This window comes from Leuresthes tenuis, unplaced genomic scaffold, assembly GCF_036924035.1.
Source record: "Leuresthes tenuis unplaced genomic scaffold, fLeuTen1.0.hap1 SCAF_18, whole genome shotgun sequence".
Lineage (NCBI taxonomy): Eukaryota > Metazoa > Chordata > Actinopteri > Atheriniformes > Atherinopsidae > Leuresthes > Leuresthes tenuis.
In genome coordinates, this window is record NW_027325372.1 from 3,374,664 (window position 1) to 3,392,276 (window position 17,613).

Sequence of the window (17,613 nt, forward strand, 5' to 3'; positions counted from 1 at the left end):
CGATGATGGGTGTAGAAGTCGAGCCAAACTGGGCCAGCAGCTCGCTCTTGTGTCCTGTTTTCACCTGGAACTCTGCTGATGCAGTTAGTTTATGTTTTAGTCATTAACAGTGAGTATTTTCTGAACTTTCCCCGTAAGGCTCCATGTAAAACATCCTGCTCTATGATTTAGGGTTCGTAACTCCTGAAAACCACATCAGACTGAATATTAGTGAATAAATAAAGCTGAAAATATGATTGCAGCTTATAAAATCGGCTCCAGGACCTCATGTTCTGGGTTAACCTGGTTTCTGTCATTCGGCTGATTTAAAATAAAAGAGTCTGAAGAGTTCAGTGTGTCAGAACCCAGTAACCCGCCCACGACTCCCCAGCTAATCCAAGTCATCCGTCATCTGGACCGAAGCCGTGTTTACAGACTCTGAATTTTCCTGGACCGCTCTCGGTGTTTCTGCTCGCTGTCTGTCTGCGTCTTGGAGTCCGTCTGAGCGTGTGCGTGACTCTCAGGTTGGGTTCTCGTGTATCCTGGATCTCTCTAAGGGGCTGATTGGATCTCGCTAACATCATTTTACTAATCATATAACCTGATCAGTTGTGCTGAAGCTCTCACACACACTTCCATATTTGTTTAAACACACATTTCACTTCAGAAAGCATCTGTAACTGATTGAGAAGCCAACTTTACTATGTCTGTGGCTGTGTGAGTGCACGCTGCCTCCGTCCTCTCCGGGTCTGTATTGTTTCAGCTGTTGTGAATTAGAAAGGCATGCCACAGCTCAGCCCAGCATTCTCACTTTCCCTCTTCCCTCTCCGTAAAATACTGCTCCGACATGAACTGGGACACATTTTTGAATATGTCCAACACGACTGATATAAAGTGGGCCGTTTTTCTTGTTTTTGCCTTTGATCTCCTTGAGAAGAAAAACTCCCCTGCTTTTGAGACTGAAATATTGGCGAAATCGACTCAAAGTTAATACTTTACACATATTTTTATAGCTATGACTTCTACACATGTTTACTTGGCACGCAGAGGCTTTTGTAGCCTAAAAATATTTCTTTGATGTTGAAAATGATGGTTGAAGGTGTATCTTTGTCCGTTTGAGACAGTTTTGTTTACAGCAACAATAACAGACAATTAATCCATACATCCGATAAAACAAGAAAACGACAAGTGCAACTACCGTATTTTTCAGACCATAAGGCGCACTTAAAATCTTTTAATTTTCTCTAAAATCGGCAGTGCGCCTAATGTACAAATTAATTCTGGCTGTGTTTTCTGACCTGGAACCGGTTTTATGTGGTACCCGGCGCTCAAAAATCTGTCAAAATGTTTTAGCACGGCCTTGTTAAGCTACGAAGCTGCACTGCTCGATGGTTTGAGCATTACGGGCCACCGTAGTCAGGAGCCTGGTGGAGTAATACGATCCGTGCTTCAGCATTAAGGTATTCATTCATTTTCTGTACCTGCTGCCCCAAATATGGCTCCTGTTCAGAGACATGCTGACGAAGCGGATTTCAAACTCAACGCAGTACAACAAGTGAGTTGAATAAAGTTTGACTTATCTGAGTTTTGTTTAATTTAATGCGCCTTATAACCTGAAAAATATGGTACTCTTCTTCTTCTGATAGAGGAAGTAAAAGCGTGAAGGTAAAAATAACAAGAATCTTTTCTTTAGGTTAAATCTCACTAAGACAAAACTATTGATAATCCAATTATAATCTATCCAAAAAGGTCGTCTGGTGTTTTATCCCATTGAGAAATATGAAGAAGAGGAGGTAAAAGACACTTTATATGCTACCTTCAGGTGGTTTTTGTCTGTTTCTGGAAAGACTTGTTTAGCATGAGCGGAAACAGAAGCTAATTCTTTTGCCCTGGTATAGACTGAAATAAAGTGACTCACCAGCTGTTTGTGGTCTGAGCCGACAAACCGGAAAGTCCCAGACTTATTCTAATATCCCACATATTCCCAAAGATTAAAGTAATTCCTAAAGTAGAGCTCTCCTGTGGATGTCCACCACAGCTGTTGTTTTTTTTCCTGCTTCAGGATCATTTCCTGTTAGCCGCTTAGCTCATATCTCCACGCAGCCTCGTTGGTCCGCTTCAAACCGATTAATGGAAACGTGTCCAATTCACTTTTCTTTTTTGGGGCTTTTCTAAACATCGCTTCAGATTTGTTTCACTCAGAGCTGTTCATGCCTGTTGGAACTTTACAAGATAAGAAGCGGTTTATTTCGTACTGTGTAGATGCTACCGTTAGGGTCAGCTTCCCATCTTTGTGACCAGCACTGATGCTCCTCTGAAACATCCCGATCCGGCGAACTCTGAGCACTCGCTCCACTCGGCTACAAATATTTTCATGCACAGCTGGCCGCAGATGGACAGATGTTTCAGTTTAGCTTCGGATAAAACTGGATAAAAATGCTAACTGTAGATCATCACTTCACAGATATCAAGATTTCTGCCTCTCATGCTGTCCCTGAAACTTACAAATGTAGCTTATTAAGCCAGCTTTACTTCGTAGTGCTGCACACGAGAGCAGATAACACGCATTTTATAAAAGATTCCTGCTGATATACAACGGTCTAATGAATAATAAAGAAGTGCCAGAGCTGGAAACAATTAGTCTGAATGAGAGACTTTTGGAGCTGGAGCGTAAAGGTGGTGTAATATCCCTGTGAGAGGTGTGTGGGAGGAGGGGGGGGCTCACAGAAAAGAGGAAGGGGCTGGTGTTGTTTGTGCGGGAAACTCATCAAACAGAAAATTTGCCTCCAAAGTGTTTATAAAGTGCAAAGTCCTCCCTGCGTTAATCACACGAATGTAACACCGAGCTGCCGGCTGAGGGAAAACAGCTCGGCCGGGCCAAGTGGGAAGCTTTTATGTGCCTTAAGGAATGTGTGCAGACTAATTTACCGTTACACTGGAAATCACATGAAAAGTTGGCCACCTACACGCACAAAGCAGATCAGCTGCAAAGTCTGAAACTGCCTTCATGGTGGATGATTGACGGGTGTTTATGAGCACGATGGTGGAGGTGAGTGCGCTGAGCCAGGTCTCTTTGTCTCCGTCTGCCTATCTGAGAACAATAAATGCTTTCACACACACAGCAGCAGGTGAAATGCTCTGCTGGTTAATGTGAAACTACCCCTGGGGGTGAGGGAGGGCACAGCGAGGTGGCAACTGCCTTTTTCCCTGCTGCCAGGTAACCACGGTGGGGGAGGGAGGCGGAGACCGATGCAGCCAGATTGAAAAACAAGATGTTGAGGAAGAAAATTGCATTAAATGATTTGAAGAGCTGAATCATAGATTAACTCAGTGGTGGGAGGGAGGAGGAAATGAACAAGTTCCACAACGAGCAAATAAATGACCCAGAAAAGTCAATAACGCATCATCTCTACCTGCGTTTGGGTGTGAGGCATTTTACACCACAGGGTGACCCCCTCCTGGGAAAACGAAGCCCTAATCTTTACATCCCTTGGCTCTGGTTTAGCGGATTCCTGTCTGTTCCGACTAACTAGCTGCGACGACAGAGATGAACGAATAAAACTATCACAAAGGGCAAAAGGCTGGATCTGCAAAGGAGCCGACTAATCTAAGTTAATCTTAAACGGATGATCGTGGGCTCATGGGTGGAGGAGCCGACTCTGCTTGTGTCAGCAGGCAGTGAGGCGCATAAGGCCCGTTTTTTTTAAAAGAATAAAGATATTTTTGTCTGTGCTGTTTGACCCTGCACATTTCCCTGTGACTGGCCCACATCTGTGAGCGCTTGCATTTGGATGTTGTTGTGGTCTGTGAGCGGAGGATTGTCAGCGATCCCGGGTCACGCGAGAGTTTGCGAGCTCTGCATGCGTGTGTGGGTGTGTAGCGAGCCGGCGACAAACCCCTTTTGTTTCTATGAAGACGTTTGACTTGGACGCGGCAGTGACAGCTGCAGCGCAACTGACAGAGAGGGGGTGGGTGTGTGCGGGTGGGGGGGGCAGTTAAAAAGAAAGAGTGGAGTATTTAACATATTTGACATGCAGGCCACGGGTTGCTCTGTGCAACAGTTGATAAAGAGAGTGGTGGAAATGTGCTACGAGCCGAAAAGACTGAAACAAACAGTGAGTGAGGAGAGGAGGGCAGAGGATAAGGAGACGGAGGAGGAACACCACCACTGACTCTGGGAAGCCTGCGACTCTGGATAACAGACAAAAACAAAGTGCTTTAAAGTTCCCTGCTGCTGCCCAGGTTGCCATGTTTGCTGGTATCCCCCTTCTGACGTGGTTTTGTGTGGCATCCTGAAGACAGACGGCACCTCCTCCTCCACTGCTTTTTGTGCTTGGCCCCTTCTCCTCCCAGCCCCTCTGTGCCTCCCACTGACACACACACACACGCTCCCACGTGCACGCGCTCATGCACGCACTCCTCAGCCGGATTGGGTTTCAGTGAAGGCGCAGACGGGAATGCACAAGTGGAGCCCGTGAATATCTCAGACTTTTTCTTTTCCATATTTACTTTGCGCTCCGGCTGCCTTCTGTTGGACAGAAACACGGCGGTTCAGCTGAAATCTGGGAAAACTGGAAATAATGGAGTGAAGCTAAACTCGTGCTGGACTCAACTTCCTCGTCTGCCTCCGCCTGGACTGTTGCTTTAGGGGAAAAAACAGACAGCTCATTACTGATAAGCCTCTTTCTCTCCCGGCTAACAGTCCCACCCCCTCTCTCCCTACCTCCACGCCTCCCTCCTGATCTCTTTTTCCTTGACTCTGTGTCATTTCACTCTTTGCAGACAGTGTTTTTGTGCCTCAGAGGGGAGGAGGTGGTTTTCCTCCAGAGTTCTAGGAGTGGATTACAAAGCTGTGATGATTGTTGCCATCTCACCTCGCTAGCTTGCTTCTCTTTTCCTCTCACAGTGCCAAGCCTGGCATCTGTGGCATGGAGTGGTAAAGAGGTGCTCTATTATCTGCTGCCTGCCTGAAGCAGCCTCTCATCTGGGTGAAATTATGAGATATTAAAGCATTTTAATTCAAAGCTTTTTTACCTCCTTTATTCACTCGGAGGCAGTTTTTTATGGCAGATTGTCGCTTGCTGCTCAGCGTGGAATAATTGGCTGCATATTTTTTTGCTAATGTGCAAAATCCTCCTCTGCACAACTCCCTCTTAGCACCTTGCCTGTTTTCTCTCTCCTCACGCCTCTGTCTCGCCCTCCCGTCATTTTTTCCTTTTTTTTTTCCGGGAGAGAGGAAACCAGCGTGATTGGAGCACTTCCTGTGTTTTAATACCAGTGCAGGAAACAGAACAAACGGAGCTGAATTCAAACACAAACAGCAAGCGAGCAGGGGGAGGGAGCTCAAGCTCGAGAGAGAGAGAGAGAGAGAGAGAGAGAGAGGGGATGTGAGGGGGGAGCAGCGAGAGTGAGAGGAAAAGAGGGAGATTTTTTTAGCAGCTGCAAACCATTTCAGCTGTGAACCGGTGGAGAGCAGAGACGGGGAGAGAAAGGAAACGGCGAGCAAAGCTCGGAGCAAACACTTTTCATAGAAAGACGAAGAGCTGGGATTGCGTGGCACTTTGTTTCCTTCTGAGCGCAGAGTCGGGAGGAGAAAGGGCTGCAAAGAAAGAGCGAAAGGGAAGGCAGCGTGTCCAGGGATTGTCTGCTGGTCACACGGGGAAGACCCTCGCTGCGCAGCGAAGCTTGGACTGGAGCTGCAGGGGCTGTCTGGGACTTTGCCCTCTGGATACAGTCCCACGACTCACTGCTCTACCCCGCTTCCCTTCCTGCTCGCCTGGCCGGCCCGGGACCCCAGCCCTCCCCCCTTTTCTGTCTACCCCCGGATGCCCTCTTTTACTCCTGCCTCACCCCCTCCAAGAGCCAACCTGCTTTCAATCCCCTGTACCACCTCTCCCCTGGAGCTGTGGATGAGAGAAAGAGAGCAAGATAAAAGGAAGGAACTGAGGCATTGATGGGGATTGTTTCTCTCTTTGTTCTGGATTCAATCTTTTTCTTAAAATGCTGGACCGCTGTCTGGACGTCTTTTGTGATGGAAGTGTTGGATTGAAAAAGAAAAACAGCTGAAAACTTCATCACTAATATCTCTTCAGTTGTTTTTTTTTTCTTTGTCTCACAGAAACCTCTGAGGTACAAACATTTTCTGTGTTTTTGTCTTTCATTTATTGTCACGTTTTCTGCAAGAAACATTTTTCAACAAAAGAAGGACAGAGTACCTTAGTGTGTTGTACTTTTCTGTTCATTTCACCCCACGCAGCCCTTCTTTTATATAACCGAGTGGGTTTTCTCACCTTAAAAGGAGACTTTTACACTTCCCTGCCTGCCTCCAACTGCAACGGCTGAAGTTGTCCAAGCCTCGCTGCCTTTTCCTGTTGTGCCACATTGAAGAAAGGAGGCCAGAAAGGAAGGAAGGATGCAGGAGCTTGAGAGGAGGAAAACAGGAGTCAAGACATGAGTTACTGTTCTTGTTCTTAAATATGAAGGAAAGGGAAGTGCCCTGCTTTTCTGACAGCAAAACAAAGGGATGTTACCTGCATGGCTCCACTTCTCCTTGGACTTTGGACTTCTCAGGCGTCGGGGGGATGACTCTTCCTTTCCCTGTGTTCATGCCTCCTCGTCTCTCGTTCCTAACGGCCTTTAAAATAAACAGCACTGGTGATTAATATGGTGCCGAAGGGGAGGGCTGTTTCACTCACTCCCTCGCTGATGCCACACAGCATCTCAGAAAGACCAAGGAAATGCTCAACTGTTGAAGTGACATAGCAAGGGCGGAAAAATGCAGACTGGAAATGATACTGTGGATGATGATATTTGCTAGAATGTGAAACCTGAAGGATTTGTTGAATGCAGCCACATGGACTGTCTATTTCTGTGGATTATTTGACTGGAGACTGTTAAAGATAAAGGACACAATTTTCCACAAAAACCTGTTTTTTTTTGGGTTCTGTTTTCGACTCATTTCTTTTAAATCTCAACCAAGAGAGGAGACAGAATGGGGAAGCCTCTGAGCCGTCCTGACTGTCTGAGGCAGAGCCCTCGCTGCCTTGGAAAAGGGGACGAGGATGAGGCATACATAGAGGATTGCTATGTCCCCCAGCGATCCATTTATGATACCATGCGCATCAATGAGCAGATTGACCAAGGGACCAAACTGTGCCAACCGTCAAGGAGCACGCTGGGCTCAGGTGGGGAGGTGAGGGGAGAGGGAAGTACAATATCCAGCAACGGCACCATTGGAACTGATTTAGGTGGCGTTTTTGTCTCTCGAGGTACAGATAACGCTGGAGGAGTTAAGAAACTAGACGAGAGGGTGATCTTTGATGCCTTAAAGCTAACTGGTGATCCCCAGATTATGTCACCACCGCTTGGTATCGTAGGCTCAGGTTTGTCCATTGCTCCATCCTCATCTGGAGCTGGTGGGGTGGCTGCAGTAGTCAAGAGGCGGCATCAGGGGGGTGATAAGAAGGATAATCCAAACCGGCGATCTTGGAAAGCTTTCATGCCCCCAAGTTTTCCCGAGTTTGCAGAAAGACTTGAATTCTCGTCTGCTGAAGGAGCAGAGAAGCGTTTGTCTGGAGCAGGGATTCCTCTGTCTCTGCTACAGCCTATTCCTTCTCAGCAGCTCCCTCCACCCACCCCGACCTCCTCCACGCCCTCCTTACCTCCTTACACTCCCTCCCCCTTATCATCTGCACCCCACACTCCTACTGTCTCCACCTCACCTGCTTTGACACCCACTTTAAGCCCTGCGCCCCCTCTCCAGCAGCATCCTCTCAGCAGGCATAAGCAGGTTCATCCTCTGCTGCAGAAGAAACAGAAACAGACTCATGTGCCATCTCCTTCAAGGGAACACTTACCTGTCTTTGGACAGGCTCAAGCACCCCAGGTGTCTGGAAATACGCCGCAGCAAAGCCCCGGTGCGTCTCGACAAGTAGAAAGAAAAAGAGAGGAGCACAGACGGACTGCCAGCTCTTCGAAAGCTGCAATTAGGCTCATCCCTGAGGAGACTTTTGAGGCCATTAAAACCTCAGATTCAGAGAGGGATTCGCCTCTTTTTGACCAGGACCAGGGAGACAATGCCCCTCTCATTCCACCAAAACCTGTATTCTGCCCCCCTACCAAGGCCCGCACCTGGCCCCGCAGTATAACAACAGGAAAAAGGAGCCAGGTCGGCCTGAGACACAACTTTCCTGTGCTCCCCCCTTTGCCTCCTCTTTTAGGCGAGGATAACATCACAGATGAGGAGTCACTGTATCTGTTGGACCCCCCATCCCCCTTCCTGAAGGATGAAGAGGGGTTAGTGTACGGAGGTCTGCCTCTCTCCCCCTGCATCAGTCACGAGGGGGACGAAGAGGGGCTTCTTGGATGGGGCGCTCAGGGTGGTGAGCTCAGAGAACGCACAGCATCGGAACTCAAATTTGAGGAGGATGAGCGCAGGATACTCGAGGAGCTCGATGAGGAGGAGCAGGAAGAATGCATGAAAATAAGTGAGGAGGAGGAGGCATGGAAAAAAGAAAGGGATTTAGCAGAGGAGGAGAGAGCTCTGAGAGAGGAAAGAGAGTGGGAGGCAGTTCTTAAATTAGAGAATAGGGAGGTAAGCAATCAAACTTGGGACAAGGAAACACTGGAGTCAGAAAAATGGTATTTAACAGGGTCTTCTGGCCATTGGCCTGTATTGACTCCCCCTACAGGGTTTGGAGGCCCCGGGGCCCCCAGTGCCTCACCTTGCCCCAGCTCTTATGCTGAGTCAGATGACCTCTTCTTAGAGCTGGAGAGGCAGTGCGAGGAGGGCGAGGAGATGAGTGTAGACCCTGAGCCTCTCTGCGATCCCTACTCTCTTCCCTGCGTGGAGGAAGAGGAGGAAAGAGAGGAGGAAGCAAAGACCGCCTGGGTGAATTTTGAAGGAACTCTTCCTCTGGATGCACTTAACTCTGCAGAGTCTGATAGCGTTGCACTCGACTTAAAGAAAACTTCAGAAAGCTCCAGTCCAACTCTCTCTGATGACGTAGAAAAAATCAGAAAATCTGACTTGATGAAAGTTCAAGACCATAAAAAGGAACACGGTTTCATTGATGACGAATGCGACTTTGACTATAACGAGGATAAAGCAAAGATGGAGGAAGAGGACACGAGTTACCCAACAGACTCTGCTCTTGGTCAGCAGCTGGAGTCGGACTCCAGCGGGGTCCACAGAGCTGGACCTGGTAAGCTCACTCAGACAGACTGCGAACACGAGAGACCCCCGCAGGCTGAAACGGACCTGGATAGTGGTGCATCATCTGAGCGCGATGGGGGGGAGTTTGAAGAGGCGGCCTCGTCTCCGTCTCATAGCCCTCTGAACCCATACGCTGAGGAGGTGGAGCAGATGGGGGAGAATGCTGAGCAGGATGAGGGAGTACTGAGAGAGGACCAGGAGTTGGGAACAGAGTGGGACGTGTATGACCAATTTGAGCCAAGTTTGGACGGCAGCGAGGAAGTTCTCGTCGATGACTCCCCTGAGCCTCAGCGCACGGCTGAAAAAGAAATCCACTGTGAATGTACTCAGGATGTTGATCCTCAGACTTCCTGTGAAGAAGAGCCCGTCTCCTCAGACTCCAGCGAGCCTTCCATGAAAATAACTGACACAGAAGGGACCTCCTTTGTGTCTGAGACTGTGGATGAAGCCCCGGGACTGAACGTGCCTGAACAAGCCCCACAGCCAGAAACTACAACAGAGGAGACCGTTAGCCCCCCCAAACCAGACTCTGCTCTGCTCACCCCCCCTCAGCACACAGACTCAGCTCCTCCTTCCTCTTTACCTCACTCATCTTCCAAATCTGACTCCTGTGGTGCAGGTTTGGATTCTAAAGACTCGGAGGCCTTTGTGATTTCAGATAGTTTTGTTTACCTGGCCGTTTCTGCCCCTCCCCAGTACCCCAATGATTGCCCCCCCTCTCCAGCTGGGGACTCCATTCCTCCCAGTCCTGTCCCCAAACCACCCCGCTGCCAAGACCCAGAGGAAGAGGAGGGATGCTTCATTTCTGCAGACAGCTTTGTTTACATGGCAGCACCTGAACGGCCCCAGCCCGGCCCCTCAGATGTGGGCTCAGCCTGTGAGGACACTCAGGAGCTGGACTTGGACTCGTACTCTGAAGGGACCCAATCTGGGGTGGATGGGGTAGAGTTTGTCCTGGGCTCTATGACAGGCGACAGTGACTGGGAGTCCGATGGCTCCACTCTGGATTTTCCTCCTGTCATGTCCAGAGACCAGGACTGGGACCAGCTTGAGCCGGGCCTGCTACAGAGCCTGTTCACAGAGCCCGAGACGAGCCTGGTGCAAGCATGTAGGCCGGAGGAGGGGGGGCCCGCACCAGGGGCCACGGCTTGTCCCACAGACATCCCCTTAGAATCGGATCAGAGCTCTAAAGCGGAGAATGAATCGACTGATTTACAGCGTCTCAACTCTGAGTTGCAGTTAGAGGTACGCTTCTATTTTTACAGTTTGGCTTTCAAGAATGATATAATTATTATATATTCTAATAATCCATATTGGAAGTGGTCGTGATATTTTATGATAGATTGATTTTGTACAGGCATAACGTTTGACGTCAGAGTCTATAAATGCAACTGCTGCATTCACTGAACTGAACCGTAGACATGCCGGTTTATTCAGGTGAGGATCGGAAGCTGAAGAACAAAAAAAATCTGTTTTTAGCAACAAATATGTTCAGTGTGCCCATGTGAGCACATGGAGGCGAAGCATGGGGAAAGAACTGGGTCAGAGTGTTGAGAATAACTGCTGTAGACATAGCATGGAAAATGTATGGGGGGGTTAAGTTATGTAGACGCCATAATTAGCTAGTTGTCTTTCAGTAGTGGGGCTTTAGATTATTGCAATATGATGCTGAGAGGAGGGGCAGCTACTTATGGGAAACTACCCTCAGGGTTACTCTGTGTTTGGACGGGGGTCGGCGCTGATATGCACATATTTGTAACTGATCTCGTGTTCTTTTGTGTGAAAAGGCCCGACAGCGTGTAGCCTGGTTGTGTGCGTGTGGAGTTCAGCGTGTTTCCACACACAGTCGTGTGCTGGGCCTAATCTGTGGGTCGGCTCTTCTGTTTGGGCAGATATGAGAATGTAATCAGTGTTGCTGTGTACACAAGGTTACTGCTATGCAATGGGGAATGAGTACTCTATAAACACTTCAAGGATAGCTTGTAACAGAGGAATCTCAGTGACTTTGTCGCTCTCTGCTTTCAGTATTCAGCCCGTGTTGCCACTCCTCTCGAATCTTTCCCTGAAGTGTGTGAGCTGCATCTAAGTGGATCAAAGCTGTGTTTTTATTGGTCTCAGACTCTTAATTCAGTTCTGATGAACTGTAACGACATCATGTTTGCTGTTGGAAGTCACAAAAAGGGACGGTTTTGTAGGAAATTTGCTTTGAATCACTTATTCTTGCCCTCTCTGTCTGTCTTCTGCCATCTTGCCACTTCATCAGTTTCTAACATGAAATGTTTTGAAGCAAACCTGTTAGTTTCTCAGAGAAAGTCCGCGGCACGCATCATTGATGCCGTGTGCGGCTTGTGTGGCCGCTGACGTGCCTGATCTCATGCTGGTGATCTGATCTGTTTGCATCTTTTATTACATTATGGTTTCCATCAGGCACACGGAGTCATCAGTAACGGCTCGTTCGCTCTGCCCTGCGTGAGTTTACGAGTGCGTTTGGCTCCGAGTGTCTGTTAGAGTGTGTCGTTGCGTGTTTGTTGAGGGGAGGAACCGATTATGGTTTCTGCCTGTGTTATCAGTCAATGTCTGTTCTCTCTGGCTTCGGCTTAATGCAATCAGATGTCGTGTCGAGAGTTCCAGCTGGAAAGAGTGCTGTGGTGCAGATGAGGTGAAACATCAAGGGGAAAAAGATGGAGGATAATCAAAGGAAAAGGTGTTTAATGCCACTTTAAACCTGTGTTCAAACACATCTTTTAAGGTGGAAATTAACACACATTAATGGCTTTTCCTTCACCGTTGCTCTTTCTTAAATCTCCCTGGTAGTTTTTGAGGAATCTTATTAATAAACTTACTACAATGATCACATTTCTACGCAAAGCCAGGAACAACCGCACGATCCCAGGCTTTTTTTTACCCAGAATCCTCAGTGGCAGTGCTGTGACTGAAGGAAAACCAGACGGTGTTTCAGTTTACTTTTTTTACTTGTGTTTGAAATGATTCGTCCTAAGCTTCGCTGTCCAGGATTAATTTTTAGGCCTGTTGCATCATCGGAAGTGTTTCCTATGCTTCTTCTTATCATTCTTCCTAATTGAATTGCTCGTTCGGGGGCCTGAACATGCTCAAAAGGAATGACGTATTTCACCTTGTCGCTGTCTCTGCTTCTTGAAACGAGCCTTCGTTTTTTCAGAGATTTTCCGTTGAACTGCACGGTGAAATCGAGGCTTTCAGGAAACCAGTGAAACGCAGATGGCGTCTTTATTCCGAAGCCGTCAGATTACGTCGTCCACATTCACTTCATCGGGATGAGGGTTCGGGGTGAACTCGATTTCTTCTTCTTGCACAGATGAACGACTTCTAAAAGGAGAAAGTCAGCTCTTAGTTTTGCAATCTGACTCTGAGATCTGAGAGATGAAGTGAAAATCTCATCATTCCCAAGCTCAGTGTGCACGTCACGGACACCGTGCACTGCCACGGAAAAACACTGGCTCCTTTGTTTCTTTAAAGTAGCAAATCAGAGATGACGATTTGAGGATTTGACTCTGGTTTTGTTGTGTGGTGAAATCTCTTGTATTCAGGCGTCGTCTCCGACTCTGGTTCTGTCCACCCGACCCTCCCACTCCTCCCCCTCTGCTCCTCCACGCTCGGATGGTTTTGTTGCTGAGATAAGGAGGTGAGAGGTAAATACTGTGGCTCTCTGTGGCTGGAGAGGGGCTGCCTCTGCCAGCCTGATTACACCAGCGTGTGAAGTTGTCTGGGGAATATAAACTCAGATATGAGATAAGAATGTGCCGCAGCCAACACTCGGGCTGAGGGCTGGACGTCTCCTCTCTGCCCTCCTTTTAACTTTTTGTTTGCAGTTTTTTATTCGGAGCTGCTGATAGAAATGAATTGAAATGGGATGCTGTGACAAACGTGGGGAGGACGGAACAATTCGGACATACTGACAGAGTTTAGAAACACAAAGAAACAGACACAAAAAGGCTTGTGACAGGCGACAGGGAGGCTAATCAGAGGAAGCGGTTGTTTTCACCAGGAAGCACCTTGTAGTTCCACATGAGGCCTCGCTGCGACGATAACAGACGGACACCAGCAGAAGGCCGTTGGATTAACACGGAGCTCATTGTAAAGCACAGTGTGCACGAGTGTCCCACAATCAGACAGACAGACAGACAGATGGACTGACTTTGCATGCTGTTTGATGAACTGAAGCGAGGAAACGTAAAGTACAGACAGACCGACTGATGGCAGACGACTCAGAAAAAGCTGAGATGGTTAAAACGCTCTTAAATCATCTAAATCTTAAGTTTCGGGACAAATCATGATGTTTAAAACCTGCACGCACTGTCCTCCATTTTAAGCAGGAACAGAGCCAGGTGGCGTCCGGTCTGCAACTCTTACACTTGTTTTGATTGATGTGATAATTCTGGTTCTGAACATCCGCCTCCGGGATGAACCGGCGAGAGGCAGGCGGGGCGTTGCTCTGTGTACACAGAGCAGCATGAAAGTAAAAGGAGGAAAACGCTGATTTCCAGCTGGAGCTGGATGTTTAACATGTAAAAAGTACATCAAATGTTGTTTCAGGGATCGTATTTTTGGGTCCGGCACCCATCAGCAGGACAGCAAAGCTCTGAAATCCTGTGAGATTCAGGCCGTTTCTCTCTTTCTCTGCATCAAAAGGAACAGATTTGCAAAAAAAAAAAACCCACAGATGAACTAAGTGCTTTAATCCGGCGAATGAAGGCAGAGGATTCACGTTGAAGAAAAACACATCCACGAAAGAGGAAAAATGAAAGCAGGCGGAACAACAAAGAGCAGGACAGGTGTACAGGACGGTTCCAGCCAACATGCTTTAAATGCACCGACATTTGCATCAGATTTGAATGTGCTTGTTGATGCAGAGCGCTGGTTTTACTGAAACTATTAACCTCCTCATGCCTGTGCCGGACATTTACTCAGAAAAACAAAGTTTTCTCCACTTAGTCTGGAAGCCCCCCCCCGTTCCTTGTTCCACTAAAAGGGAAAGGAGCGACTGAGGAAGGACGAGGGTTGAAAGACAGGAAGAGAGGTGGAGTGAGGTGGAGGGCGAGCCCGGAGAATCCAGACAAGGTGTAGCTGTGGGGGCAAAACTTAGAGGAGATGTTTAGAACTGGACCGCCGGCTGCCATGAAGTAGGCAGCTTTAAAAGTTTGAAAACATGGCGTTTGTTCCTGTTTTCTTGGTTTTTGTGCAGCAGACAGTAGCAGCTGCAGTGTGTCTTTGGTCTCATTAGTTATGCTCTGTGTGCACATTAAGAGCCAGTGCGCTCCTCATCTGTCCTGATTAAGGCATTGATTGTCCTTGAGTGATGTTTTGAGCCCGCGCCACCAGCACAGTTCAGCCTTATTAGCTTAGCCAGTGACAGCTAAATATAGAGCACATGTGCTCGTGTATGATATACTCACAGCACAGAGCTCAGTTAATAAAAACCACCATTTATATTCCACTGATGAACCCACCGAGACGCCTTATTTCTCTGAACTCCGGTCAGGGTAATTGACCTTAGAGTTGCACGTTTTGTGTGCATCATGGCGTGATTAGCTTGCTGTGAGCGTGCGGTCAGTCTCTGATGGGAGCCTCGCTCCGACGTCACACCATCGGGTCTTACATAAACTCATTAGAATTAGCCAAAAACCATTTTAATGTGAGATTTCTGATTCTCATCTTTGTTGTTTCTCTGGTTTTTAAGTGTTTGTGGCCCAGTTTGACTCAGTTAATGTCACACATTGACATTTGAGTCCAAACCTGATCGAGCTGCTTCTGATTAATTAAATGAGCTGATTTTTTTTTTTTTTAAGTGATACCATATCAAGCATGTGATGCTTTCCCTTCATTTGGTGGCAACTGAACACGCTGGTTTACAGTTTATTTGGACCTGGTAACATTAAAGCCGGCAGAAGCAGAAGGATCTGGCAGATTGAGCTGTTAAATAGATGGATAACAGCACTGTTCCCTCTCTGTGGTTTCACCTGTGATAACCACTGCACTCCTTTTTCTCAGCTTCTGTTTAAAAGTGTTGAAAAGCGTCTGAGCTGCAGCTTCTTCTCCCTCACTGCATGTCTACACATTCCACTGCCACCATTTTATTTAACACGATGCCGCCTGTTTGTTCGCTTGGTGTGAATTTCTGTGCCAAAACATGCAGATGTGAGGAAAGTTCAACTCTGGAAGCAAAACATCGCCTTTTCCCCAACGAGGTGACAGCTATGCTGTTGCTTTACAATAAAATCCTGACTTTTCAGCTCCATCCCTCACTGATGTTGTTCTTGCAACATGACGAGTTGTTGTAAGAAAACTGCGACTCGTTGGATTTGTCCAGTCTGAGGTGGCAGATATCATGCGTGGGTCGCTGTGGGTCTCCATCACAAACCACCACCTTCTCCAACCTCCGCCCCAGGAGGACACTTCAGCTCATTTTCATCTCTTTGTTCCATGTTTTTAATGATTTTCCACCAGATCTCACACAAATGACTGAATTCTGAAAAGTTGCTGCACTTGTTTGACAGAAATCACACCAACCAACCACCAGCTGGTTATTCAGGCAGAATAACCTGTCTCCTCCCGAGCTCGGCTCAGATCCGGTGTTTTTACGGTCTGTCCGCACAGAGCGGCGGCCGAGGCGAGGAAGCCGGTGTGGGTTTGCGGTCCAGATGGAGAGGTTGAGTAGGAAGATGGAAAGGATTGAAGGAAAGAGGGATGACGTGAGGAGGAGGAGGACAGGGTGGTGGTGATAGCGAAGTCAGCTCAGTTGAGTTTGTGTGTGTGTGTTTGTGCTGCTTGCTGGCTGAGGTGGAGAAGAATGACAAGTATGTGGGACTTTTTCCAGAGCTCTGGTTTACTGGTTTACACTCCGAGCTGCAGAGGGTGGCTGAAAAAGACACGGAGAGACAAAGAAAAGAGAAAAACGAGGGAGAATGAACAGCCTGAAACATGTTTCTGTACATCCCAGAGCATCTGTGGCCATGGTGAACGGGTGTATTTTCCTTCTCCGTTCCAGCGTATCTCAAACACACACACACACACACACACACACACACACCAGGATAAGGCACAGGGTGGAGTGGGTCATGGCTGCAGTCATTGTTGTTCTGGACGGCAGACTTCCTGTTCCAAGCAGCGATGACGCCCTTCGCTTCGACACAGCTGCGTCCAAACAGGACAGAGCACACACACATAAACCGATCATTCATATTTAATTCACTCTGTCCAGCACACAAAGTTCACCTTAAACCCACACTAACGCGCCTCATCGTGGAGAAGCTGTAGTTCGATGCCATATTTAAGCCAGATGAGCAGAAACCTGTAAAATGTTTGATCCTGTGAAGATTCGACACATAATGAGAGGCTTTTAAAGCAGCTAAATATGTTTGGAGCAGTAAAAGAAAGGCACGCTTTGTTGCTGTTCTGATTAGTTTGTTAATCAAATTCACGTTTTGTTATTGTATAAATGAGTTTAACTTTCTGAAGTGTTGGGACAGGCTGCTCTGCTGACCTCTGACTAATGGACTCGAGTCTTAGTTCCTCTGCTGATCTGTGAGATTAAAGGCTGCAGGAGTGATGACAAAAGATTATGTCACAAACTGACAAAGGCCTCGATCCATCCCTCATTTATTTGTATGTTGCCTGGAAAACAGGAAATAGTTGCAGTGATTTACTGAAACATAAATGTTTAAACATGAATATAAATACAGTAAATAAGGCTGAAACAGAGCTTTAAAGTGAATCTCTGTTCTGAGCTCCTTTATTCTCCAACTCAGCCTGAACCCTCTGAGACGAGCTTTCTGTCATTTCTTTAAGGAGTCTTCAGGAATAGTTCTCCAGGCTTCTTGAAGGACATCCCAAAGCTCTTCTTTGGATGTGGGCTGCCTTTTGTTCCGTTCTCTGTCAGATGATCCCACACTGCTTCAATAATGTTGAGGTCCGGGCTCTGGGGAGGATTCATCCCTCCATAAGACCTGTTGCCACTGATTTTCAGTCCACTTCTTGTGTCATTTGGCACAGCTCAGCCTTTTCTCCCTGTTTCCCCTCCTTAAGAACGGCTTCTTGACAGCCACCCTTCCATGGAGACCATTTCTGATGAGGCTTGGGCCAACAGTAGATGGATCAGCTGAAGGTCCAGATGCATCTCTCAGGTCCTGTCAGGTCACAGCTGGATTTTTTCCTCTTTCTTAAGGACATCACTTTCAGATCCTGTTCATCTGCTGTAGATAGTTTTTTAGGCCTGACACTTCTTCTTTTGTCCTCCACTTGTCCAGTTTCCTCAAATGTTTTAAGGACCCACTGCACACCATGCTGAGATATGCCAAGTTTTCAGCTAATAGCTCTTTGGGAATCACCTTGTTGCTGCAGAAATCCTATTTTCTGTCTGTCAAACTGTGTTTTCTTTGCTGTTT

At 47.5% G+C, this 17,613-nt stretch overlaps 1 protein-coding gene across 14 annotated transcripts in view; it reads left to right on the forward strand.

The window, feature by feature from the left end:
* The window catches only part of macf1a (microtubule actin crosslinking factor 1a), a 224,883-nt gene that overhangs the window by 174,384 nt on the left and 32,886 nt on the right, over positions 1-17,613 (forward strand). The window lies entirely within an intron of this gene.